The sequence below is a fragment of the Peromyscus eremicus genome, chromosome 8a (assembly GCF_949786415.1).
Source record: "Peromyscus eremicus chromosome 8a, PerEre_H2_v1, whole genome shotgun sequence".
Lineage (NCBI taxonomy): Eukaryota > Metazoa > Chordata > Mammalia > Rodentia > Cricetidae > Peromyscus > Peromyscus eremicus.
This window is the reverse complement of record NC_081423.1, coordinates 54312117-54338576: the sequence shown is the minus strand read 5'-3', so window position 1 is coordinate 54338576 and position 26460 is coordinate 54312117. Positions and strand designations below refer to the sequence as shown.

The window sequence follows — 26460 nt, the reverse complement described above, 5'->3', positions numbered from 1 at the left end:
CAGCTTCTACACCCCTCTCCTATCATGCTTTGTCTATGAGAAACTGCTTATTCAGCTTCCACAGACGCTATGCTCCTCCCTCATGACAATGACCCTGGCCCTGAGGTCTTCCCCCATCACCTCTGAGTGTGTGTGTGTGTGTGTGTGTGTGTGTGTGTGTGTGTGTTAGAGTTTTTATTTTTCTCTACAAGGCTTATAGCCAGAAGTTTTCCTGTGTCCCACAGCATCTTGGTCCCAAATAAACACAAAGAGGCTTATATCAATTACAAACTGTTTGGTCTACAACTCAGGCTAATTGCTAGCAAACTCTTTCATCTTAAATGAACCCATTTCTATTAATCTATGTATTGCCACGTGGCCGTGGTGTTACCAGTCTGTTGGCATGTTGCTCTGACTCCACCCTTCTTCATCTCCATCTTCAGTTTGAATATACCACCTAACCTTATTCTGCTTATTCTGCCTCACCATTGGCCAAACAGAATTGTTTATCAACCAATGAGAGCAACATATATTCACAGAAAGACATCCCACAGCACTTCCCCTTTTCTGTCTAATTGAAAAAGGTTTTAGCTTTAACATAGTAAAATTACATATAACAAAACAGTTATCAAGCAAGAATTACAGTTACAATATCTAGTCTATTTGTAATTGACAAAATTAAAGAAAATACTCTATCATCTATCCTATTTTTTGTGAGTCTAAAGTTTCATATCTAATTTACCTTTTATCTAACCAAGGAAAACTATAATTATAAATATCTATTCTTCAACTCCATCAAAGACCCCAGAAGAATATTATCTGAATAATATTCAAAGTGCATTGTATGCAACTTCCAAAATTCTAAAAATGACAGAGACATCTGGTTGCCTGGACAGTCACCCAAAGTTACTCTGCAACGTTGGGACATCCATCTTCAGTCTACAGGCCTAAAGTTGCTGGCAGACTTTTCAGTAAAGCAGGAAATTTGAAGGATTTTTTCACCTATTTTGGCAAAATTCATTAGTTGCTTTTCTCTGTGTCCTGCAGAATGTCTGGCAGTTTCTTCTGTAAAGCAGAAACCTAAAGGACCATCTCACCTTGTTTTGGCAAAGTTCAGTGGTCACCTTCCTATGGGTCCTGCATGTCCAGTTTATCAAGCAGTCCAGGCAAGAGCAGATTCTTGCCCAAATGGCTAGCCTTTTTCACACTGTAAACAAACTCTGTAATGAGTTTCTTTGATGCCCATCATCCTCTTTGAAGTAATTGGTGCTGCCAAGAGCAGACATGTCCCATTGTCCAGAAAATCTAAGTTCTTAAAACATTTTAAATGTCATATTCTGTAGGTCTTTGAAGTGTTTGAAGATTACCTATTTGAAATATATCTCTGCATATTTAGAAAACCTAATTAACATGACTATGTTTGACTATTACAGATGACTATTAATTTGTATTTTAACTATATATTACATTTTTAAATGAGCTGCATGAATAAAATACCTTAAACAAGAGTAGAAATATACACATAACAAAATTGACTTTAAATTTGTATTAATAACCCAAAATACATACCAATGTAAAGTATTTTGAGATTAACAGTTGTTTTTTGGATTGAAGTAGATTCAATAATCTACCTTTTTTCATCATTTCTATATCATATCCCCCTTTTTTCTTTAGAAAGAGATTGACTATGACCATTAACTATTTATAATCAACCACCTTTAAATAAAAACAAATATTTATAGACAACATTTTGGGAATTTGGTCATAGCTTTTTATACTACTTCCTGCTGATTTGGGGGTACTGGCAATCTTAAAAGAATCCTGAGAAATTTTAGAATGATGGTTAAATCTTGGTTATAGTAGTCTGTGAGGCTGTATCATCTCAGCTGTTGCCTTGAAGCTATTCTGGATGTTGGATCATCTGGGTCATAGCTGTCATCAGAGACCTTTCAGAGAGTCTTGGTTGATCAAACCATATTATCCTGGAAGCAATCTAAAGGCTCTCATCTTCTGTGGAAACAAAAGCAGAACCTCTTTCCTTTTTTTTTTTTTTCTCAAGACAAGGTTTCTCTGTGTAGCCTTGGCTGTCCTGGATCTTGCTCTGCAGACCAGGTTGGCCTCGAACTCAGAGAGATCCACCTGCCTCTGTCTCCCGAGTTCTGGGATTAAAGGCATGCCATGACTGCCTGGCAGAACCTCTTTTCTAAAGCAGCATATCCTTAGACCCAAATTTTGAAATCAAAATACCTTTAAAATATATACATTGGCTTAACTTAGTAGCCCCCACAATCAGATATCTCTCTGTAATTAGCACATTAACAGTCAAAAACTTCAAAGAAAACACAGTAATATACATAATCCAGACACTGTGTACTTTTCATCTTTACATGCTTATTTCTTTTATAAATTATTTTATTTTTTAAGACTTAATTTTATTTTTATGACTATCTATATCCTTTCTCTTCTCCCTCTCTCTCAAACCTATGTACCTTTTTTAAACAGACTGTGACCCATTTAGAAGTTTTTGGGTTTTTTTTTTCCATCTGAATCTGTCTTTATTGTGTATCTTTAATCCTTTTCTGACCAGGAGAGTTTTTAAACTGTTCATCTGTGTGGCTTTGGCTGCTGGCTCTGCCCCATTTGGCTTTTCAACATGGCAGAGGTACATTCACTGCCAGCTCTGGGAGTCATGCTCACTGCCCCAACTCTGGGAAGCAGCAGATTCATGCCACCACCAAGTAGCTTTCAACACATTGCCCACAAACCCCATTGAGATGTTCTGTAGCAGGACCTCTTACAAGAGCCATCAGTGCTGCCAGCGTGAACCAGGAAGCCATCTCTTAAAGGAGCAGCACATGTGTTAGCTGCCAGCAACAGAGCCTATTTGAAAAAAATGCAGCTACCAAGAAGCTTCAGTTGACTCACATTTTTGTGGGTCTAGAAGCCCTCTTTTTTCTTATATGAGCCTATGTGAAAAAAAAATGTGGCTACCAAGATGGTACCAGTTAGTTCAGTTGGTAGAGCATGAGACTCTTAATCTCAGGGTTGTGGGTTCATGCCCCATGTTGGGTGCCAAATGTAGCCAGAAGTTTTCCTGTGTCCCACAGCATCTTGGTCCCAAATAAACACAAAGAGGCTTATATCAATTACAAACTGTTTGGTCTATGGCTCAGGCTTATTGCTCACTAGTTCTTTCATGTTAAATGAACCCATTTCTATTAATCTATGTATTGCCATGTGACCATGGTGTTACCAGTCTACTGCTATGTTGCTCCTTGGCCAATGGACTGGTGTCTGCTCTGACTCTACCCTTCTTCATCTCTGTCTTCAGCTTGAATGTACCACCTAACCTTATTCTGCCTTGCTATTGGCCAAACAGCTTTATTTATCTACCAAGGAGAACAACACATATTCACAGCATACAGAAAGACATCCCACAAAAAAAACTGACTTACTTGAGTCACTGATGCCACTGTGACCCTTAGTACTCAACCTAAAATAGTCCCTATCCACCCTCTAATTCTAGTAGCATGGTGGATATCCCTTCCCAGGTCCCATGCCTTTGTGCAGCAGTGATTACTCAGTATCAGTACTCAGTATCAGTGGTTACTCAATATCAGACTCCCCTTGAGTCATTCCATAAATATTCATTAAGCACTGATTTTATGATGAGCCCTACCAATCGCAAAACAGAAAATAGAATTGCTACCATAATCACCTCACAACTTGGAAGAAAAGACAGTCTTCTACTCTAATTACCATCTGGCATGGCATCTGCAATGACAGCCACATACAAGGTACCTTAGAAGAGAATGATGACACAAGTGGACCAGAAAGGGAAAGATTCTCAGAGGAATAAATGTTTTGGGTTGGGTTGGGTTTTCAGTCTTCTGTTTCCACATTTTCAAGCTTCTTCTCATGACAAAACCCACATTCCAGCTGGACTTGCTGGCATGGGCTTGTAATTCCATTACTCAGGAAGCCAAAGCTGGAAAATTACTGGAGTTTAGGCGTTTGAGGCCAATCTGAGAAACAGTGGGGGGGAAACCCACCTTAAAAATATAAAATGGATTTAAAAGTAGTAGAGTAACTATTGGAGAACAGGAAGGAGATGGGGAGAGGAGGGGAGGAAATAGGTTAGAGAGAATAAATGTAATCAGCATATGATACACACAAAGATGGCTCAATGAAATGACTCTCATTTTTATATGATTATTGTCTTAGTAAGGATTTATTTTGCTGTGATGAAACACCAAGACAAAAGGCACCTTGGAGAGGAAAGGATTTACTTAAGCTTACACTTCTACAACACAGTCCATCATGAAGGGAACTCAAATCAGGAACCTGGAGGCAGGAACTGAAGCAGAGGCTGTGGGGGACAAGGTTTACTGCACTGCTCTGCATGACTTGTTCATCTCACTATCTTATACATCCCAGGAACACCAGCCCAGGGAGAACACTGCCAACAGTGAGCTGGGTTCTCTCACATCAATCACTAATTTTAAAAAAAAATGCCCTACAGACTTGCCTACAACCAAAATGATGGAGGCCTTTTCTCAATTGAGATTCTTCTTCACAGATAATTCCAGCTTGTGTCAAGGTAATGCCTATCCACATGATGAGGTGTGTTTCTTGGAAGCAGCAGAAAGGCAGACACTGTTTTCTAATCTAATCTGTTAGTCTGTGTCTTTTTATTGGGGATATGAGACCATTAATATTGAGTGTTATTAATGAGCAGTATTTGTTGATTTCCTGCTATTTTGTTTTTGTGATTTGGATTTTGATGATTTACTGTTCTGAGATTATTATTTTCTTGTATTCTTGTAGTCAACATCTTTGGGCTGAACTTTTCCTTCTGGTGCCTTCTGTAGACCTGGATTTGTAGATAGAAATTAGTTAAATTTCATTTTATTGTGGAATGTTTTTCTTTCTCCAATGATTGTGATTGATAGTTTTGCTGGAAAATGTAGTCTGGGTTGGCATCTGTGTCTCTCAGAGTTTGTAGAACATCCATCCAGGACCTTCTGGCTTCCAAAGTCTCCAGTTAGAAGTCAGGTGTTATTCTGATGAGTCTGCCTTCTTATGTGACTTGGTCTTTTTCCCTTGCAACTTTTAATATTCTTTCTTCATTCTGTATATTTAGTGTTTTGATCATTGTGTGTTGTAGGAATTTCTTTTCTGGTCTTATCTATTTAATGTTCCATATTGCTTTTTGTACCTTGATAGGCACCTCCCTCTCTAGATGGGGGAAATTTTCTTATTTGATTTTGTTTTGTAAAAAAATTCCTTTGCCTTTGATCTGGGTTCCTTCTCCTCCTTCTATACCTATTAGTCATAGGTTTGGTCTTTTCATCATGAGTTGGATTTCCTGTAAGTTTTGTGCCTGTAGTTTTAGATTTAACATTTTCTTTGACTGATCTATTTTTTCTTCTACCTTGTCTTCAAGGCCTGAAATTCTCTCTTCCATGTCCTGTAATCTGTTGGAGAGGCTTTCCTCTGAGGTTTTTGTTTGACATCCTGAGTTTTTTCATTTCCACTTTTATTTCAGTTTGGGTTTTCTTTAGTGATTCTATTACTTTCCTAAGTTCTGTTTTCACGTCTTGTTTTCTTATTGTTTCACTCAACTGTTTATGTTTTCACAGTCTTCATTAAGGCATTTACTCAAATTTTCATTAAGGTCTTTGAACATATTCATAATTGCTATTTTGAAGGCCTTGCCTTGTGCTTCAGCTAAATTACATTTCTCAGGGCCTATTTCAAAAGGGTTGCTGGCTTCTGGAGGAGGCATATTCTCTTGACTGCTCATACTTACGTTTTTTGGCTGGATTCTATACATCTGAAGTTATATTTGAGATGTTTCTAGGTATAGATATCTGGTCTTGTCTTTGTTGGAGGTGTATTACATTCTTTGATTGCTGTTGCCTACTCACAATCCTAGGCCAGTATGGTCACTTCAGGTTCCCTGGTAAAGAGTGTTTCTGCCATTCAGTGGATGATACAAAGGAATGGAGATCAACTAGGAGCAAAGACTGAGAGAGGCATTGGGAAAGAGCTAGGGTAACCCTTAGTCTGCACCAAGATGTGGAGTCCCCAGGGAATAGAGGTGGGGTGGGAGGAGGGGCCCCTGCAGACATGCTTCAGCAAGACTAACAGTAAGCCTGGAAAGACTGGTAAGGAGGACAGGAAGAATAATAAAAACTGTCTACCTATGTCCCAGCCCAGAATGGCCACTGGGATCCCTGTTGAAAGTGTTTCTGTGGGTCAGTACTGACACAAGAAGTGGAGTTAAGCTAGAAGGGAAGACTTGGAAGGTCTGTGAGAAAGAGCTAAGGGGATCCAGGATCAGCACCAAGAAGTGGAGTCCCCAGGGAATGGATATGGCTGGGAGGAGGGCCTCTGGCAGGCAGGCTGCTGCAGAACGAAGAGTAAGCAAGTATCTTGTCATCCTCAGGAGTCTTCTGAGTAGTGGGAACCCCTGTGGTCCAGGCTTTTGCAGCTAAGAAGACTGAGTGAGGCATAGCCTGGTGTGCAGGCAGCTGGCTAGTCACCTCTGCATGGCTCTATACACTGTGGAGGTGGAGGAATGGATTAAGATTGGAAACAAATTGAGACACACTAGGTCAAAGAGTTAACTGAGGTATTGAACTAAAGAATAGAAATAGCTGTCTGAAGTTTAGGATAAACTTTGAGTAGCTGAAACCTGGCAGCCAGTAAGAATGATAAAGGGGTGTGTAAAAATGGAGAAATTAATTAGGCAGGAGTTATACAGGGCAAAGTCCATTTCAGCAATTCCAGAATTCTCTCCCACTCAGCCTGCAGACATTCTCTCCCAAGACATTCCCTTTGTTCTCTCCATGGAACGTATCTGTGGTCTTCTATTCTTGGAAGGGAGTGGGATCCATGTAAACCAACATGGTCATAGTGTTTATGATCATATTCAACATCCCATCACAGAGTCTCCCTCAACCACCTCTCCTGAACGTTCCACTTCCCATCTCCAGTTTACCTTTATGGCCACTGTGACTCTAGAATTCTATACCAAAAGGAGACAGGTATGTACATATCAAAGGAAATAAGACTGTCCAAACTACCAATGTCCTCCTCTGTGCCAGGTCCTATACTAGGCACTGATATTATAAAGAAAAAATGCCACCTATCTGTCCATGGCCTCGAGGAACACCTAGACTGAAATGGAAACAGAAAGCAAAATGAGCACACAGCATGCTAAAGACCATAGATGAGGAACTACACAGATAAAGGACCAAGATGTTGGGGAAGAATAGGTGTAGAGGCTCATCTGCCCTGGGGATGGCGTATTAAAACTGTCTAGTCAGTGTTCTATTGCTGTGAAGAGACGCCATGACCACAGCAACTCTTATAAAAGAAAGCACATTTAATTGGGGCTTGCTAACACTCAGAGGTTTAGTCCATTATCATCATGGCAGGAATCATGGTAACACACAGACAGACATGGCACTGGAAAGGCAGCTGTGAGTTCCACATTCAGATCTGAAAACAGCAGGAAAAGAGAGACACTGAGCCTGCTTGAGCATTTAAAACCCCAAAGCCCACCCACAGTGACACACTTCCTCCAACAAGGCCACACCTAGTCCAACAAGGCCGAATGTCCTAACAGAACCATTCCCCCGTGACCAAGCATTCAAATCTATGAGCCTTTGGGAGACATTCTTATTCAAACCTCCACAGAGGCCTCGGAGTCAGGAGGATAGAACTCCACTCTGCAGTGTGGGGCTGTCCACTTCAGACTGCATATGCAATTCACAGCTCTCCTTTCTCTTTCTTTCCCTCAGGTCCAGGTGGACACCAATCACTAATGCCAGTTGGCAGGTTCTCTTCTCCACTCTTGAGTTCACAGAAAGCCTGGAGGAGCTGGACCTAAGTGGGAATCCACTGAGTAACTCTGAAGTACAGAGTCTTTGTAGGACCCTGAAACACCATGGCTGCCAACTAAAGACATTGTGGTGAGTCTGGCCTGGGTTCTCCTCTGAAGCAGGGATGGATGGCAAGAGAACAAAGGCAAAAGCTGAGTCTAGGGTGAGGCTAGGTATTCATCAAACATTCACTGAACCCTTTTGACCACACCCATGACAGATACCAGACTCGTTATGATAAACCAATGGGGTCCTGCTCTTGGGGATCATGAAAGACTGACATCCACTAGCTATTGCTATCAACAGCCCTGTGAGGTCCGCAGTGGAGCAAACTTCCTGAGTAAGTGGCTACAGGAGAGCTGAAGAACACAGAGGAAGAGGCTAAACGAAGCAGGAAGGAAGAAAGCCCCAGGCCCAGGGAATGGCATCTCCCACTCCCTCCTGCTCTCTGCCCTTGTAACCAGCCTTCTACTCTGTTTCTATGGACTCCATCTTTACTAAGATTTCACAGCCAGGCGGTGGTAGCGCACACCTTTAATCCCAGCACTCGGGAGGCAGAGCCAGGCGGATCTCTGTGAGTTCGAGGCCAGCCTGGTCTACAGAGTGAGATCCAGGAAAGGTTCCAAAGCTACACAGAGAAACTCTGTCTCGGGGGAAAAAAAAAAAAAAAAAGATTTCACATGACGAGTGAGTCATGCCCTATTCTATATCTTCACAGAATATTTCACTTTTGCATAGTTCTTGAGACACACTAGTGGGATGCTGTGGATTTCGAGGAGCTTGGCCCTCCCTGACCCAGCAGCAGTAGAGCAGTAAACCTCTAACTATACGCCATTGGTCCTGCAGCTCAGTTATGGGACATATTGAATTTTCCACCCTGATGAGACATGGATAGGCAAAGATGCATCACAGATGTCCTGCAGACATGGTCGTGGCCTGAGTAACACATACTCTAGATCCCAATATATACTGAGAAGCCTAAGACAGGCTCTTGGGTCCAAACAAACCTGTCATGTTCCCTTTCACCTTCTGTTCTTGTACTAGAAGCTCACTGGTTTATTGTCTGGTCTATCAATGACCATAATATTGGAACTACCTAGACATCTTATATCCATTGTCTCTGGTTATTTGGCTGGGCCAATGTAGCTAACAGTTAATCTTGGGTATACAAATTGGACATTGGGTAAGTTGTACATATAAAGTTGATGTGGTAGAAAGGAGAATTGGTGTGAATCCTATCATGAGTGAGAAGTAGAGTTGGTCTGCATCCTCAGGGGCAACTTAGGTGCAAGAGGAAAATTAAAACCTTGGAAAGTTACTACAATCCAGTGAAACCCCAATTTCCCTTTAATGAGGACCTGGCAGGTACCAGAAAGGGAGACCCAATCCCCACTATCCAGAGGAGTGAACTCTCAGGAAATGACAGAGTGTATCTCTCATGCAGGCTGGTCAGCTGTGGCATCACATTCAGCTGCTGCTGGGACCTGGCCTCTGTGCTCTGCACCAGCGGCAGCTTGACTGAGCTAGACCTGCAGCTGAATGACCTGGGCGACCGTGGTGTGAGGCTGCTGTGTGAGGGGCTCAGGAATCCTGCCTGCAAACTCAGAATCCTGCGGTAAGAAAGACTCTGGGAGTCCCTTCTACAGGGAGGCCTGGGAAGGCAGTAGGTGGAATACCAGAGGATCTGATGTGCAAAAGAAAGGGGACAGATAATGCACAGTCAGCCTGGCTCCTGACCAGCTTGCGCCACTTACACCTGTGGCTTCGGCAAGTCCCTGTCTTCTCTGAACTCAATTCCCTCATCTATTAAACGGGAATGTCATACCCACCTTTTGGATTGTAATGACATATAATATACATATATAAAAACAAATATAATACCAGGTGGGCAGGTGGCCACTGTGGAATCATATTTATTAATGAGGCTTCATGTTGGTGGCATGGGCGGGACAGAGATGTGCCCCACCCCTTGTCCTATTACCCCTTTCCCTTCACCACCTGCAACAGACAAGGGAGCTGACCCTCCCCTTACCAGCTGCAGCACTCAGAAAGCAGGCCTGCACCTTGCCTGGGCAGCACAGTAGAGCTGACCCTATTGACTGGGATACAGGTGAACCAGTCCCAAGAACGTGACCATGGGAGATCTGGCCTACCCCCTCATCTGCCATATGGTGGTGTAGATGGGGGAGAGAGGTCATACGGGTGAGAGAACTATCCCTGTCCCTCATCAGCTGCAGTACTCGGGAGAGTGGCCCCTGCACCTCACCTGGGCAACACAGTAGAGCTGCCCCTGATGATGCAGGTGTGGGAGAGCTGACCCTGAGGGCGTGTAAGCAGGAGAACTGGCCCCACCCCTTGCTCATTGCTACAAGGAGCTAACTAGTCAGGGCAATGCTGGAGAGCTCACCCTGGTGGTGAGGACTGGGGAGAGCTGGCAGGCTGACCAACCCTGCAACTACCCAGGCCCAGAATCAGGGTTATGAGTTGGCCCACCCCACCATGCACCCCATCTATGATCTGTGAGAGCATGTGAAGGGATCAGTCCTGCAGACCTAAAGCTGCAGGATCTCCATGACACAGGGCAACAACAGGATATCCAAGAGGAGTCCCAGTGAGGGCCATCATTGATAGTGCAGCAGAAACCAGAGGCCTCGAACCAGACCAATGACTCTTTGCAATGAACACTTGCAAATCTGTCACACTACAGCTCCCATGATGAGACTGATTTTTCCTTTTTTTTTTTTCTCCTAAACTTTTTATTTTGTTTTATTTTGTCGGGGGAGGTTGCAAGGGCAGAGGGCAGATACAAAGGGACAGGGAAATGAATGGGATTGAGATGCATGATGTGAAAGACACAAAGAATAAATTAAAAGAAAGGTTTAAAATGAGGCTGCATGTTCAAATGGCTTCATTTCACTCCGTGGTAGCTCTTCACTCATTCACTCATTCATTCCTTTGTATTAGGCACCTGTATGCCAAGCACTGGTCCAGGCCCTGGGTATAGAGTCACAAACACACATGGCTCCGTCCTCCTGAAGGTGGGTGGGAAGAGACAAGCATAGATCACCCATCAGCCCCTGACTCTATCGACAAGCTCTGCTGGATGCTGCGGAGTCAATAGTATTGTGAGTGTGTAATGCCGTGGGAGGGGAGACTGTATTGAAGGGTCCATGGAGGGCAGTCTAGGGACAGCAGTCCCGACAAAAGCAGAGTGGGAGAAGACCCTGAAACAAAAGGAGGCCAAAGGGCGGACACAGAGACTTAGAAGAGCTTCAGCCGACCCTGTGTGGCTGAACTGGAGTCATCTCCAAGCCCTAGATTTACATGCAAACTAGGAAAGCCTCCCTCCTGTATGTCCTTCTCTACTTCCATGCATCCAGCTTCCTCTCCCTTCTACCTCCCCAGCATGAGCCTGGAGGAACACTCCCTGCAGTTCCTGGCCAGAGCCCTCCTGCTATGTGCTCAGAGAACCATAGAAGGCTCTAGACCCCTGTGTCCAGTGCCCTCTGGTTCTTCCATTTGGCAGAGAGAGTCCAAGAAGCCTCTGCCCTGTGACTTTCCCACCAGGACCACCACTTCTGCTCTGAAATCTAAAGGAACAGTCGGAGCAGGACATGGCCAGGAGGAGTCTGCTTTTGACCTCACGGATGGTGGAAACCGACCTATCCAGCTTTTACCCATGACTCTCTGCACACGCTGATGAGCCTTTCTAATGCTGGCCTCTGCCACAGCTCCGCTTTCAGGACACATCTCGGTTACTTGTCAATCTTAGCTGCCTCCTTCCCTCCTGGAGACAGGAACAAGCTTCAACTTCACGGGCTCCATCTCCCCCCCGCCCCAAGGAGAACAGCCCCTAGGGCAGGAGCAGTGACACGGACAGCCTCTCCGAAGTGTAGGACTCTTTCCTCTCCTGCCTTGTTCTCGCTTCATAGCAGGCTGAGAGGGAGTGATGGTGTCCCTGGTTGTGGACATGGAGGCCCAAGGAAGGTGGTAATTCTCCGAAACCTACAGAAACCCCGGGACTTGAAGCCTGTAAGAGTGGAATCCAGGGCCTGGCTTGTGGCTCAATAGAGAAAGCTCATGTGTGAGAACACAGCTTCCATCTCCAGCACTGAAATGGGGAAGACAGAAATGGGACAAAGATTCTGTCCTTCTAGCGGAATTCTCACAGAATCCTAGAACCCAGACCTTCTACATTCTCTTTAAACAGCTCTCCAGAGTCACTTCTGTGACAAAGCCATGACCCCCAACCACAGTGATGCTGAGGGCTGTAGGGATGCTCTCTCCCAACAAGAACCTCCACACCCAGTCATGCCCCATTCCTAGGATGGTTCAGATCCAGCATCTGCACCATGTAGGAGTATAAAAAGGCAATAGTCCCAAAGGCCATCATCCCAGTTCCGATATGCCTGTGATCTGGCCAAGACCTCACCGGCACCACTTCATGGGCACATCTGCCCCTCTCCATGGCTACTACCCTCTCTTCTCTGTCCTGGTGTTGGCCAAAGAACACACCCTAATAAGCTCCCTCGCTGGCTTCATCTCAGAGCCTAATTCTGAGGGACCTAACTGTGAGAGTCTTCCATACTCCTTGGTGTATCCCAGGACAATATGGCTTCCCTTGTGCTTGCAGGCTAGACCAGGCCTCTCTGAGTGAGCAGGTGATGGCGGAGCTGAGGACTCTGACGGAAAAGAATCCCAAGCTTCTCATCCAGAGCACATGGTAAGGAGTGGTCCAAACTGAGATCCTATGGCTGGTCCAGAGCTCAGAGGTGAGAAAATGGTCCTGGGGTGGCAGGAGAGAGAAATCAGAACAGGAAGAAACCAGGAAACCATAGCAACCAGCATGAAGTGGGTTATTTTGATTTCATTTGTGTTGGTTTTGTTCATTAGTGAAAATAGAATCACATAACCTGCCTCTTAAATCCCTCCATGTGAAATGGAGGAGATTAAAAAAAAAAAAAGGATGGCCCTCATTTTGGGTAGCTGTTGCCTTGCTTGCTGACCTTGACCTTGATGTCCTCCCTGTGCTAATTCCCTGCCGGGTTCCACCCTCCTGAATGCTTAAGGGAAGTTCCTTGTCTGTGTATCCTGCATATTGGGCATTAACAGCTTAGATGCAAGATTGTAAAACATCTGTAGCGAACTCCTGCCCTCCAGGGTTCTCCCATTGTGCTGTAAGCCTGTTTTTAAGACCTCCTCCCTCCTTCAATAACGGAAAAAAAGGAAATGAGTAGAGAATCCTCTGGGCACAGCACAAGTAGCTACCAGCTCCACAGTGAACCCAGAATGCTGGAGCAATGGAGTCACCACAGATGGGAGACAAAGACACAGAGAGATGTTTGGGGCTAGAGAGACTGCTCACTGGTTAGAGCACTTGCTGCTCTTACAGAAGACTCAGGTTCAGTTCCCAGCATCCAAATAGTGGTTCACAACCATCTGCAACTAAGTTCCGAGTATCCAGTGCCCTCTTCTGGCCTCTGTGGGCACCAGGCATGCATGAACTACACATGCATATGTGCAGGCAAACAATCATACACATAAAATCAAATTTTAAAAACTTAAAAAAAAAAAAAAAAGAGTCACAGCTTCTCAGGGCCCGTGCCAGACCTATTGGTTCCGCATCCAGGAGTGAAGCAGCTTCCGTCAATAGGATCTCTGATTTAGCAGGTCATCCAAGTGACACTCAAGCACGCTGAGTGTGAAAGCCACGAGTCTGGGGAAGGAAGAAAAGGTGGCATAGTTGGGGCTGGAGGACGACAGGGCTGTGGCAAAGCGTGTGAACTGTGCTAAGGACTTTCTGTTAGTTATTTCGCGGTGCTCTTACCCTGCGAGGAAATGTCACAAAACACGACAGAATCCGCTAACGAGAGTTTTATTAAGATGAAAGGGACAGACGAGTGCTCAGGCCTTTGGAAGACACGTGTGTAGAGAAAAAGAAGAGGAGAGAGAGAGAGATTATAAAGGCTGGGCGTGCACAGGTCGACGACGTAACTCCACGCATGTGCGTAGATCACATGGCTGCATTGCATGCTCTTACATAACCATGCAAAGTCACGGATCCTGGTCATGCAAGCCGCCTTGACCCGGGAATGGCTATTTTGACCTGGAACTGGCTAAGCGGAAGTGTCCAGGTCCGCCGAGCATGTGCAAATACGCCCAACCGTGGGGGCATGTTATGAATCCATCACTTTCTTCCAAGAAACAGAAGAGAGCCACTCCAGGGCTTCAGCAGTGAAGGGACACCTGTTTCCTATCTTTTGGTCAACTACCTTCTAGAAACTGGGCTAGAGGAGGTTGAGAGCAGAAAAGCAGAAAACCTGTTGGAGTGTGATGCAGTGGTTCAGGCCATCAGGCTCTCTCTCTCTCTCTCTCTCTCTCTCTCTCTCTCTCTCTCTCTCTCTCTCTCTCTCCTCTCTGTCTCTGTCTCTCTCTCAGGACATAGTTGGCATCTGTGAAGGTGGAGAGCAGAGAACAGAAAGGACAGAAATGTGGGAGGTGCTGTCAGGGTGGGTGACTGTCTCAGTTCCTCTTCTGCTGCCTCACCTGTGACTGGCTACATCGAAAAGAGATGATTCGCTGGAGTTGTAAAGACTGGGGAGTGTCAAGCTGTGGGCTCCACATCAGGGGAAGTCCTCCTTGTTTTGCCATCCCCGGGCAGAACAGAAAAGGACCAGAATGTACAATGAGAGCGAGAGGCCAAGCTGGCTTTTGTGGCAATCCCATTCTGGCCACAAGACTCTCTCTGCTCCTGTGATTATGACACTAACCCATTCACAAAGGCAGAGGCCTTGGAGAGATGGCTCAGGGCTTAAGAGCACTGACTGCTCTTCCAGAGGTCCTGAGTTCAATTCCCAGCAACCACATGGTGCCTCACAACCACTTATAATAGGATCTGGTGCTCTCTTCTGGCACGCAGGCATACATGCAGAGCACTCATACACACAAAAATACGAATAAAATTTTTAAAAAGGAAGGGATCAAGATGATATCAGTTATGACATAGGTACCTAGGTAGACCTGGGGAAAGGGAATCATAGAGACGTGGCCTAGAGGAGAATCATGGGCCTTAGTTCAAATTCAGATGAATTAGATTGTAGGTGGGGATGTCTTATAGACAACCCTAGTTTCCCCTGACCTCTGAGGGGAAGAACATCTCTGCATACAGGAAACCACATGAGACTGTCTCTACTCTGGGTCTGGATAAAGGAGAAATGAGTGCTGGCCCATCCTCATGCAAGCGGCAGAGACTACAGTCAGGTATGTGAAGGGGCCAGACTTGAAGCATCATGATGGGACCATCATTCTCTCCCCCATCTCTGATATGGGAAAAAGCAGGTTCACTCCTGGAAAGAGGAACTTGCACCATCTTTCACATTTAGAATCTAGAAGAATGATAGTTTGCTTTCTTCTATCACAGCATCAGGATTCAATGTTATCCCTCTCACATGTCTATGGCAGGCATCAGACTCTATACCAGGGACCCATGTCCCACTGTCATATGCTAAGGCCTGGAAACCACCTCCCCAGCCCTTCCCAGAGACAGGTTCTATCTTGAACCTGTCTCTGGAGAAATGCTGGGGAAAGAAACACTTCTGGACCAGTAGGGAAGAAGAAGGCAGGGCATTAGTCAGAAGCAGATGCCAAGGTTTGGGGGTGCTCAGAAGGTGAGCAGTGAAAACAAGAAAAAAAAGGAGATAGTGAGAGGAGAAAAGAGGGATGAAGAAGGGAGAGGGGAAAAAATGAAAGAAACAGAGAAGCCTCCAGAGCAGGGACAAAGAGAACAGACTCACTCCCTGCTACAGCCAGGTCTCAGGAAGAGCCTAGCCCCAGTCTAGCTGGAGAGAGAGGCTGGGGAGTGACCATTGTCCTGCCTCTTCCAGAGGAAGGAGCTCCACACACAGCACAGCAGAAACTCCCCCACTCACCCGACTCTTCCCCTCTGAGAGACAAGCTCACAGAGTCTCTTGGGACTGAAGATGGCTTCTGGGGCAGCACAGGACCTGTGGCAGCACAGGACCTGTGGCTACTGAGGTGGTTGACAGAGAAAGAAACCTGTACAGGTGAGTGAGCTATTCTCCATTCCACGCCCCACAAAGGATTCCAAAGGCTGACATCCAAACCAGTCTCCCATAGTATGTCCCCTCTGTTGGTTAAATGGCATGCTGCTCCTGGCTGGCTGCTGCTCACAGCGGCCATGCAGATGGAGGAGAGTGTTGATTGGAGGAATTACAGGCCATGGTTACCTTTTTAGGGCTTTATTGGGAGAGAGGGGGAAGAGAGAGAGGGAGAGAGAGACAGAGAGAGAGGGAGAGAGGGAGAGAGAGAGACAGAGACAGAGAGAGAGAGAGAGAGAGAGAGAGAGAGAGAGAGAGAGAGAGAGAGAGAGAGAGAACAGACGGAAGGAAGGAGCAGAAAGGAAAGAGAGGAAGAAGAGGGTGCACAGAGGGCCCACCTGCTTTTTAGGCTGGGACGCATCGCAGGATGATGACGTAATTAAGGACAGAATCCTTACACCCTCTGCTTACCAAGCCAGGGAGCAGGGAGGGGCTGAAACAGTGGGCATGTGCCTTCTACAGTGAAAAAACAAGCTTCCAAGGTGAATGTTTCCAAACATTGACAAAAGTAAAAAGTAAAATGCTTCCTCGTCCTGTTACCTAGCTTTGCCAGATTCATTTCAACCACTCTCATTCAGCCTTTCTCGTCACTGTTATAGGATTTAAGTCTATGGTAACTGATATCTCTCCATAAACTTTTCACTAAGAATCCTGCCAAAACTAAAATGAGATCCTGTCTTCCATAGCCAGCATGGAACTACCACATCAAACAGAGCCAACAGGTCTTTCATTTCAATTAAACAGACCCCACCCTGTGTGCACATTTGCTCGAGGACTTGAAGTGTGTTTCTTGCAGGTGATTATTTTAATCACAATGCAAACAACTTATGTTTGGCTTGTCATGACTCTTAAATTTCACTTAAATCCTTATAGCCTATTAGTGATCTTGCTCAGCTAACAACTGCTGTGTGTCAAACACCACTAGAAGCTAGGGACATCAGGATGCCCACAGCAGCCCTGCTCTCCAAGGGTCATAGTCCCATGAGTAATGAGTGACAATATCCACAGTCATAGTGTCTTCCACAACTTGTTACCTTCCTCCAACATGGTGATAGTCACTGTCTCAGCTGGAGAAACTGTCACTCTTGACTTCCTCCCATGGAAACTGCCTCTTGTCCACCCACCAGTCACCCAATGGGAAGCCTTTGAGAAAGTCACTAATGATCTCAGTAAAGCGTTGTTTCAAGGCCAAGTATTTATTACTAATATTAACATATGCTCATTTTAAAGTTTATTTGTGAACACACACATGAATTCTCAGGTTTGTCAGAAAGTGCCTTTACCTGCCAGGCCACCTCACCAGCCTTAGACCCTTATAAAGAAATATACTCTTTAGTCGGGTGGTGGTGGCGGTGGCGCACACCTGTAATCCCAGCACTCGGGAGGCAGAGGCAGGCGGATCTCTGTGAGTTCGAGGCCAGCCTGGTCTACAGAGCCTGTCCAGGACAGGCTCCAAAGCTGCACAGAGAAACCCTGTCTCTAAACCCTCCCCCCCCAAAAAAAAAAGAAAGAAAGAAATATACTCTTTAAAAATAAGAACACTAAGAGCTGAAGATGTGGCCAATTGGTAGAGCCCTTGCCTAGCATATAAAGGGTCTTGAGTTTGACCCCTAGAACTTAATACACACACACACACACACACACACAGAGAGAGAGAGAGAGAGAGAGAGAGAGAGAGAGAGAGAGAGAGAGAGAGAGAGAGAGAGAGAGACTCACCTATTTCATCATAGCTAGTTGCTCTAGGTGTGTGTTCCCCTGTAGGTTTGCTCTAGCTCACTCAGTACTCACAGGTCTATAAGATGATATTGCCATTGCCCCTATTTACAGATAAGGAAACCAGGAGTCAGAAGGCTAAATACTTTGTTTAGGGTCCATATGCAGAGAGCAAAGGAGCCAGGACTCAGAGATTTGACTGAAGTCGGTGTGTCTATGGCCCTGCACCAGATCTGTATCCAGCCTGTGAGCAGACCTTATCCAATGCATGTCTGTTTCTGCATCTTCTAGAGTTCAGTTCCCCATGGCTGGCTCCTATCACTGGCCCAGCACTGGTCTTCGCTTTGTGGTGACAAGAGCGGTGACTGTAGAGATAGAATTCTGTGCCTGGAGCCAATTCCTGGGCAAGACTTCCCTGGAACAGAGTCACATGGTGGCTGGGCCTCTGTTTGACATCAAGGCTGAGCAGGGAGCTGTGGCCGCTGTGTACCTCCCTCATTTTGTGGATCTCCAAGGTAACCAAGGCTGGTATTTGACTGATAGAGTGAAGGTCTACAGCCAAACAAGAACAGAGAAAATAGTCTGTCTTTAGCCCCTTTTCACACTCTAAACCTAGGGGAAGGGGTGGTTGGCAAGCCCACCCTTTCCCATTATAAAGTCACTCAATCCATACCCTTGTTACTCTCATCCATCCACCAAGTAGGCCGGGGAAATGGGATTTTCCCAAGGAATTAGGGAGCCTTTGAGTGCAAAGGAATCTAGCCAAAGCCTGCTGAACTGCAGGTCACATTTGGATAGGAATGAATTCACCAAGCTGGTGACAATTGTCTTTGGAGGTCTCCTAGGAAGGCCAAGATCAAGGTGCTAGTATACTCAGTGTCTAGAAAAGACTATCTTCTTTGTAAATGGCACCTTCTACTTTTCTCTCAGGTGGCAGAAGGGGGCCCTTGACTCTCTCCTAAGCCCATTCATGAGGGTTCTACATCATCACTTTCCTAAAGCGCTGCCTAAATCCATTCCCCTGGATTAGGATTTTTGAGAGGACAGAGTCATTTAATCGTCCTCCAATGTCTCTCTGAGCTGAGCCCTGGGCTTCTACTATCCCAAGCCAAGTCTGGCTCAGGCAGGCACTTAATCTATGCCATTTGACTCCATTCTTGGACAGGAATTCAGGAGGACACCTCAAAGTTCCAAGTGGCCCACTTTATGAAGGACGGGGTAGTCTTGGAGAAGCCAGCCAAAGTGGAGCCACATTGCACAGTTCTGAAAAACCCCAGCTTCTCGGCTATAGGAGTGTTACTGAATAGAATCCCTGCCTCCTGGAAATTCGTATCCATCACCTCCATCACGTTGCTCTACCATCAACCTCATGCTGAGGAACTGAAACTCCACCTTTACCTGATCCCCAATGACTGCACTATTCGGAAGGTGAGAACCACACAGGCCCATCCAGGGTGGGCTGACAGAAAACACGAAACGAGGAGAGCATCCCAATGGGATCCTCTCCTGGGAGTGAGGGTGGGCCTCTTGTGAGTAGACCCTGGTGTGGGTGAGTGATCTGCCCTCTGCTCAGACTTGGTCTGTTCTCCTCAACCCCAAGTCTTCCTTATGTCTGCTGCCCCTTCACTAACCTCTTCACAGCTTTCTACAGCCTCTTTTGTGGCATTGGAAGGATGAGGAGGCTCCACACCCAACCTGCAGCCTTTCCCTGCCCCTTCTTCTCTGGCAGTGACCCTACGACCATTGTGAACTTGGAACAAACTAGAGTGGAGCTGTCTGTACAGTGCATGGGGAGGAGGGTTGCAGAGGTTTGGTTACCACCCCCCCACCCCCGCTTCCATGCACACACACAAAAGAACCAATGGACCATCTCACCTTATTCAGCAAGATTATGTACGGCAGAAATCACTGTCCATTACCTTCCTTAGGCCATAGATGATGAAGAAATGAAGTTCCAGTTTGTGCGAATACACAAGCCTCCCCCCATGGGCTCCCTTTATGTGGGCTCTCGATATACCGTGTCTGGTTCAGGGACTATGGAAATTATACCCAAGGTAAGCAGCCTGATATTTGTCCTTTTCAAAGATCAGATGTTAGGCTTGGGAAAACCTGTTAGGTGGTTCTCTCAGGCACTGAAACTTGAGGTTTGGAGGAAAGCAATTGGAATTCATGGTGTACCGGAAATCACAACTGGATGGACTAACTTGGAGCACAATAGTGTTTAGGCTATACTGTGCTAAAGCCATGAAGCCAAATAAACCTGACTTATTACTCATCGTGGGACATCTCAGTAAAATGGCTCTAGGAAGAAAGCACTGTAGGATGTCCGTCGTTTGGTAATTGTCAGGAAGGACTAAGGAAGCCTAATTACTCTATGTTGGGTATTGTCAGAGAGCAGGGACAGTTCTATGACTGGCGATCTCAACAAACCAAATGTTACCATGGTGAAACTAAAGCAATAGAATATCGGAATGGTTGAACATACAAAATTCATTTAGTATGTGTTGTAGGGTGTTTGGGATTCTGTGGGCTTCATGGTAAGCTGTTTAAAGAAGATGCCCTATGCATGTCCAATGGAAGAGCTGTAACATGGCTGACCCGCAAGTCTTGGAACTCTTTGTATTGACACTGAGATTTAGCTGAGTCTCAGATTCTTCCAGGACACTGGGGACTGCCTTTGGCTTTTCCCTATTTCTCAGTATATCCTCTCCCAATACTCTTTGACCAAAAGCTACTGAGTGTTAATCTGTATTACCCATATGTCCATAACTGACCCAGATTTTCTGCTTATGAACAGAAAGCATATATGAATGGTGGTCTGTGGCTGAACCAGAGTTAGACGAGTGTGAGTTTAGTCTGAAACATCTATCAGGACACTGGCTATCAACAGCACTTAAGACCCCAGACAGGCCAGGTGGTGGTGCACGGCTTTAGTCCCAGCACTTGGGAGGCAGGGACAGGTGAATGTCTGTAAGTTCAAGGCCAGCCTGGTCCACAGATAGAGTTCCAGGACAGCCAGGGCTACACAGAGAAACCTTGTCTAAAAAAAAAAAAAAAAAAAAAAAAAAAGACAAAAAATAAATGATCCCAGACAGGGGCTGGGGAGATGGCAGCAAAGTGTGATTTCAAGCAAACATGAAAGTCTGAGTTAAGAACTCCAGTACCCATGTGAAAAGCTGCCTGTAACTCCAGTGCTGGGAAGACAGAGATAGGAGGATCCCTTGGGAAAGCTGGCCAGCCTAGCAAAAAGTAAGGTGGAGCCTTATGAGCAAGATGGCTCAGGAGATAAAGGCACTTGCCACCACACCTGATGACCTAGGTTTGGTCCCTGGAGCCCCCATGGTAAATGGAGAGAACTGACTCGATCAAGCTGTCTTCTGACCTCCACGTGCACACCATGGCACATGTATACACATACACACACTCACACCTTGATGATCCTATTTAATATTGAGCTAGGTGACAGGTACTGAAAAGGAGGTGATGTCTGTCTGTTACATTTGGAATCATGAACCAAAGGATGAATAGGCAAGCTGCACAGTTTGGAGCCCTTCCGTATATCTGTTGCCAACCAGTGATAAGAGAGAGATAATCTACTCATTCAACAAATGTTAACCTAGTGCCAGAGATATGCTTCAGGGGAGATAGGTCAGAGAGATCCATTTACTTGGGAGGGTAGCATCCCATCAGGTAAGAACTGAATAAATAATAGTTACCGGTAACACCGAGAGCTAGCAAGTAAATACAGCACTGTGAGAGTGACTTGGGATCACTTCTCAGCCTTTTCACCAAAATCAGTTGTAGGATTTGTACTTATCAGAGAATGACTTGGACACTTCTATTGGCAAGTCAGAAACATCTCTGAGAAGATGCCATTTGAGTTGAGGCCTCACTGACATAAAGAGCTGAGACATGTAGGATTCTGAAGTACTTCAGACACAGGAACATGTACAGAGGCACAAAGATGAGAGCAAGCTTGAAATCTCCAGGTGCCAGAGAGGAAGTTAGCGTGGCAGAGTTGGTGCATGTAGCAGAAAGTGGGGTCACACTAGAGGCAGCACCTCCTAGGACTCATTGGTCCAGTTTGTCCTGTTATGGAATTTTGATTTTGTGCAAGTGCAAAGGCAAGACCCCACCATGGGGTCTGCTGTGGGATAATGCTCTTGTACACTGTAAATATTTGTCGCTCAAATTGGTTTAATAAATTGACTGACTTGCTGGGCAGTGGTGGCTCATGCCTTTAATCCCAGCACTCAGGAGGCAGAGCCAGGCAGATCTCTGTGAGTTCGAGGCCAGCCTGGGCTACAGAGCAAGATCCAGGACAGGCACCAAAACTACACAGAGAAATCCTGTCTTGAAAAACCAAAAAAAAAAAAAAAAATACTGACTGGTTGGTAGCTGGGCAGGAAGTTGGGCAGGAAAGCCAAACTGAGAATACTGGGAAGAAGGAAGGTGGAGTCAAGGAGTGGCTAGCCAGATACAGAGGAAGCAAGATGAAAATGTTGTACAGAGATAAGGTACCAAGCTACATGGCTAAACATAGACAAGAATTATGGGTTAATTTAAGTGAAAAAGCAAGTGAATAATAAGCCTGAGCTACTGGCTGAGCATTTATAAATAAGCCTCATAGTCAATTATTTAAGAGGCAGCTGCTGGGTATTTGGGAGCAGGCAGGCAGGAGAGAAACTTCCACCTACAGGGTCTTAAACATGATCATGCAGGACTTTGTTTACTCTGATAAAGATGTTTCTAGCACTAGGTGAGAATGGATGATAAGCAGGCAAGAGCAAAAGCAAGAACAAATCTAAAGGATGCAGATGAGAGGCCATGGTAGCTTAACTAAGGAAGCAGCCATGGCGATGAAGAATAGTTGATAGAGTCAGGAAACTGACAACACAAGAAACTGTCAAGACCAAAAGGACTATGAATCTTTATGATGGGTTTCTAAATCAATCATGTTGGTAAAGGCAACAGACTTTGATAGACAGGTTATTATGGGAAGATACAGGAAGAGGTTACAGATGGTACGCAGATGGAGATCTGAGCACTCAAAAGATGGTTGTGCAATTTTCTGAGTTTGAGAAGACTTGGGAAGGGCATGCTTGAAAGACAGCTGGGAGTCAAGTCTTCTGTCTTAGATTTGATTTGCCTAGGAAAACGGATAGATGTAAGTTTTCTGTTGACTGGAAACAAGTTAAGTTTGGGACTTGTTAGGAATGAAATTTTGTACTAAAGGAACGAGGGCTTTAGATTCAAGATAGGAAAGAAGGAAAAAGAAAGGCCCAGTTAAAGAGGAAGAAAGAAAGAAAGAAAGAAAGAAAGAAAGAAAGAAAGAAGGAAGGAAGGAAGAATGAAGAGGAAGAGAGAAAAGAAAAGATGAAGGGGAAAAGCTTTGGCTTAGAATGTGTGAGCACTACTTTGAGAATGAGCCTTGAGTTGGTCCATGGATTCTCTTCAGTGCTCTCACCCTTCTGAGTTAGTACATGGTGTCAAAGCAATTGACTTCAGGAGAAAGGATAATGTCCCTCTGCAATGGAGTAGGACCAAGAGGGTGTTGGAGTGGGGAAAGACTCATCTTCAGGACAAACAATGGCTTCTCACATAGAGGCTCTTGCTTTCTCCAGGAACTTGAACTGTGCTACCGGAGCTCCACGGAAGCCCAGCTCTTCTCAGAAATCTATGTTGGCCACTTACAATCAGGGATCCGGTTGGAAATAAAAAACAAGAATGCTGACACTGTAGTTTGGGAAACCTTGTTGAAACCAGGTAAACCCAGGACAAATTCAGGGTGCACAGAGGTAGGAGAAAGATCCATGATGGGCCAACTGATCATAAATGCCCCCAGAAAAATGATGTGGCTTTTTAAGTTATACAGATACTGATTTTATAAGAATTTCAATTCTTCCATGAGACCTGAGTTTGTTTCCCAGCACCCATGTTTCATGGCTGCTTATAACTCCAGCTCCAGGAGATCCAGCGCCCTCTTCTGGGCTCTATAGGCACCTACACTCATGTGCATAGACACACACAAACAAGCATAATTTAAAATTACAAAAATCTTTAAAAATATTAAAAAGGAAAAGGGACAGGTTTCGACTCAAAATAAAATATCAAATACTTTAAAACTTCTAGCAAAGGACTTGGTTAGTTCTCCAGGAATTTAATTCAGGCCAAGGCAGGCTAAAATGGGTTGAGATGATGTTGGAAGAAGTTGCTGTTACTCATCTAGAAGCCTTCTTTCTTTTGATTAGTCTAAAATCATAATCTCTGGGCTTCAACTTCCTAAAGACATTAGGAAAGAATTCACCTAGATTGTGTCTATAGGTCCATCCTACCCTTATGCCAGACTCTGACAGAATTTGTCTCTAGCTTGTTCTCAGAATCCAACCATCTAGATGAGAGTTTCAGGGTATGTCATGTGAGTTTATAACTAGCACTATTATAGATGCATCTCCATCTCTCCTTTCCTCTAGGAGACCTTAGACCTGCATCCACTCCAGTCACTCCAGCCCCTACAGGTCAGTAGCACCTGCCAGACCAAATGAGGCAGTGAGGGTTTCAGGGTGCACTATCTGGTTCTGGAGGGAAGGGAAAGGAGAAAAGAGGGGACCCTCTCATTGCCAGCCTCACCAGGATTGTGTTGGAGAGCTTCACATCCAAGTCCCCAGGCCTTTTGCTCCTGGCCATGGGGGCCATAACACACCCCACTCACAACCTCAGTCATGAACCCTTTCTGTTCCCACAGAGTGTCAGGCTGGATACTGACATGAGACGAGGCAAGGGGTTTCCAGAGTGGGAAGGAAGCCAGTGACACAATGAGATAAGAAACAGAAGTGGAGAATGAGCTGCGAGAGGCTCTGCTGGGAGTCTTTCTTTGGTTACTGCCAGTCTTGCCTTCATCCACAGTTGCCTGGCCCTCCCTGCACTTTGTGGACCAGCATCGGGAGCAGCTGGTGGCCCGAGTGACATCAGTGGACCCTGTCTTGGACAAACTGCATGGTCAAGTGCTGAGTGAAGAGCAGTATGAGATGGTTCGTGCTGAGGCCACCAATCCAGACAAGATGCGGAGGCTGTTCAGCTACAGTCGGTCCTGGGACAAGGCCAGAAAAAGTCAACTCTACCAAGCCCTGAAGGAGACCCACTCTTACCTGATCCTAGAACTCTGGGAGATGTGGGGCAGGGCCCTTGGGGAATGGGTATCCTGAAATCTGGGCAGCTGAAACCTGAGCCCTGAATCATGCCTCTGCCTGATCTTTCTTTTGGCCTCATTTCCACCATCTATGATCCCCCTTGGCTTGGTCTTGGTTCTTTAAAACTTGCCTGCTGCAGGTGGCATTCTCAGAGATGTCCCTCTTGGACAGCTTGCCCTGTGAAAGCCAAGGGGCAATTGGGTAACTGTGAGGCATCCAATTAGCAGTGGACATTTTTGTTGTTGTTGTTGTTGTTGTTGTTTTTGTTTTTGTTTTTGTTCTTGTTCTTGTTTTTTGAGACAGAGTTTCTCAGGGTAGCTTTGTGCCTTCCCAGGAACTCACTCTGTAGGCCAGGCTGGCCTCGAACTCACAGAAATCCTCCTGCCTCTGCCTCCCGAGTGCTGGGATTAAAGGCGTGGGCCACCACCGCCCAGCGGCAGTGGACATATTTTATCAGTCCACTCAGAATGGTATACAATTTAGAACTTACAAATTGTTTGTTTCTGGAATTGTCCATGTAACATTTTCAAGCCACAATTGAATTTGAGCTAATTAAAAGCCCTGCCTTTAAAAAAGAAAAAAAAAAGGGAAAAAAAGGACTAAAGTACACAGTAGGCACTGTGTACAATAGTTTGATTTCACTGCTTAGTGGGTGGGTGAAGAAGGTCAGCATATCTCTCAGCATCCCACAGTTGTACAGTTAGAAAATGTAGCATTGTTTGTATACAAATGTTGGTTAGATGGGTTTGATAGCTCTTCTCTGATTGGCCCTATTTCTTCACCTTATTTGCATACCCACATTTAGCCAGCAACATTTAGCTGGCATCCTGGCAACCAAATCCACACATTTCAAGACTATAAAGCCAGAACTACTGCAGGAACCCATGGAAAAAGAGGAAAAGCAAGACTTCTGAGCCTAGTACTCCTGTTCTCTTCATAGGAAAAAGCCATGAAGACTTCAAGAGCCAGACTCCCAAACACTTCACTCATCGAAGAGGAGGCTGCCTGCACCTGACGTTTTTCTGTCCTGGGCAAGGAGCTTGCTCAAAGCCAGCTTCCAGGACTCGAGATGTTTCTGCCTCAGCCTCCACAGCTCAGCACCGGCTGGGCGGCAAAGGCGAATTCATTCCTGCGGCTGTTTCCAGCCTCGAAGAACTGCTTCAGAGACCTAAGACTCCAACCTTCCAGACTCTCTGGAGACAGGAGAACAGGATACCGGCAGTCCTGCTCCTCTGCGTTGCTCTGCAAGAGACTGCTCTTGGCTGGTATCCCAGAGTTCCGTAAGAACTGCTGAGCTGTAACACTCCCGTTAACTGGAACACTTCTCGAAACTATAACAGTATCCTACTGCTACGGAGAGTTCAAACCTGTTTATTTTAATCCCATGTGGCAGTCTGTTTTAAATTGTTTTATTCCACTTAAACCTTGCCAATTCCAATTTGAAAAAATAAAATACTTGCCATTTGTACTCAATTGTCTGTCTCCTCCATTCTTAGAGAGAGGGACAAGAACGCAGTAGGAGACAGAAGACAGTCTCCACCTACCACTTGACAAGCATAAAAAAAGAAA

At 45.4% G+C, this 26460-nt stretch overlaps 1 pseudogene; it reads left to right on the top strand.

Moving 5' to 3' along the window:
* Positions 1-24941, top strand: part of LOC131917008 (NACHT, LRR and PYD domains-containing protein 1a-like) — a 34591-nt pseudogene extending 9650 nt beyond the window's left edge.
* The last annotated feature ends 1519 nt before the right edge of the window (positions 24942-26460 follow it).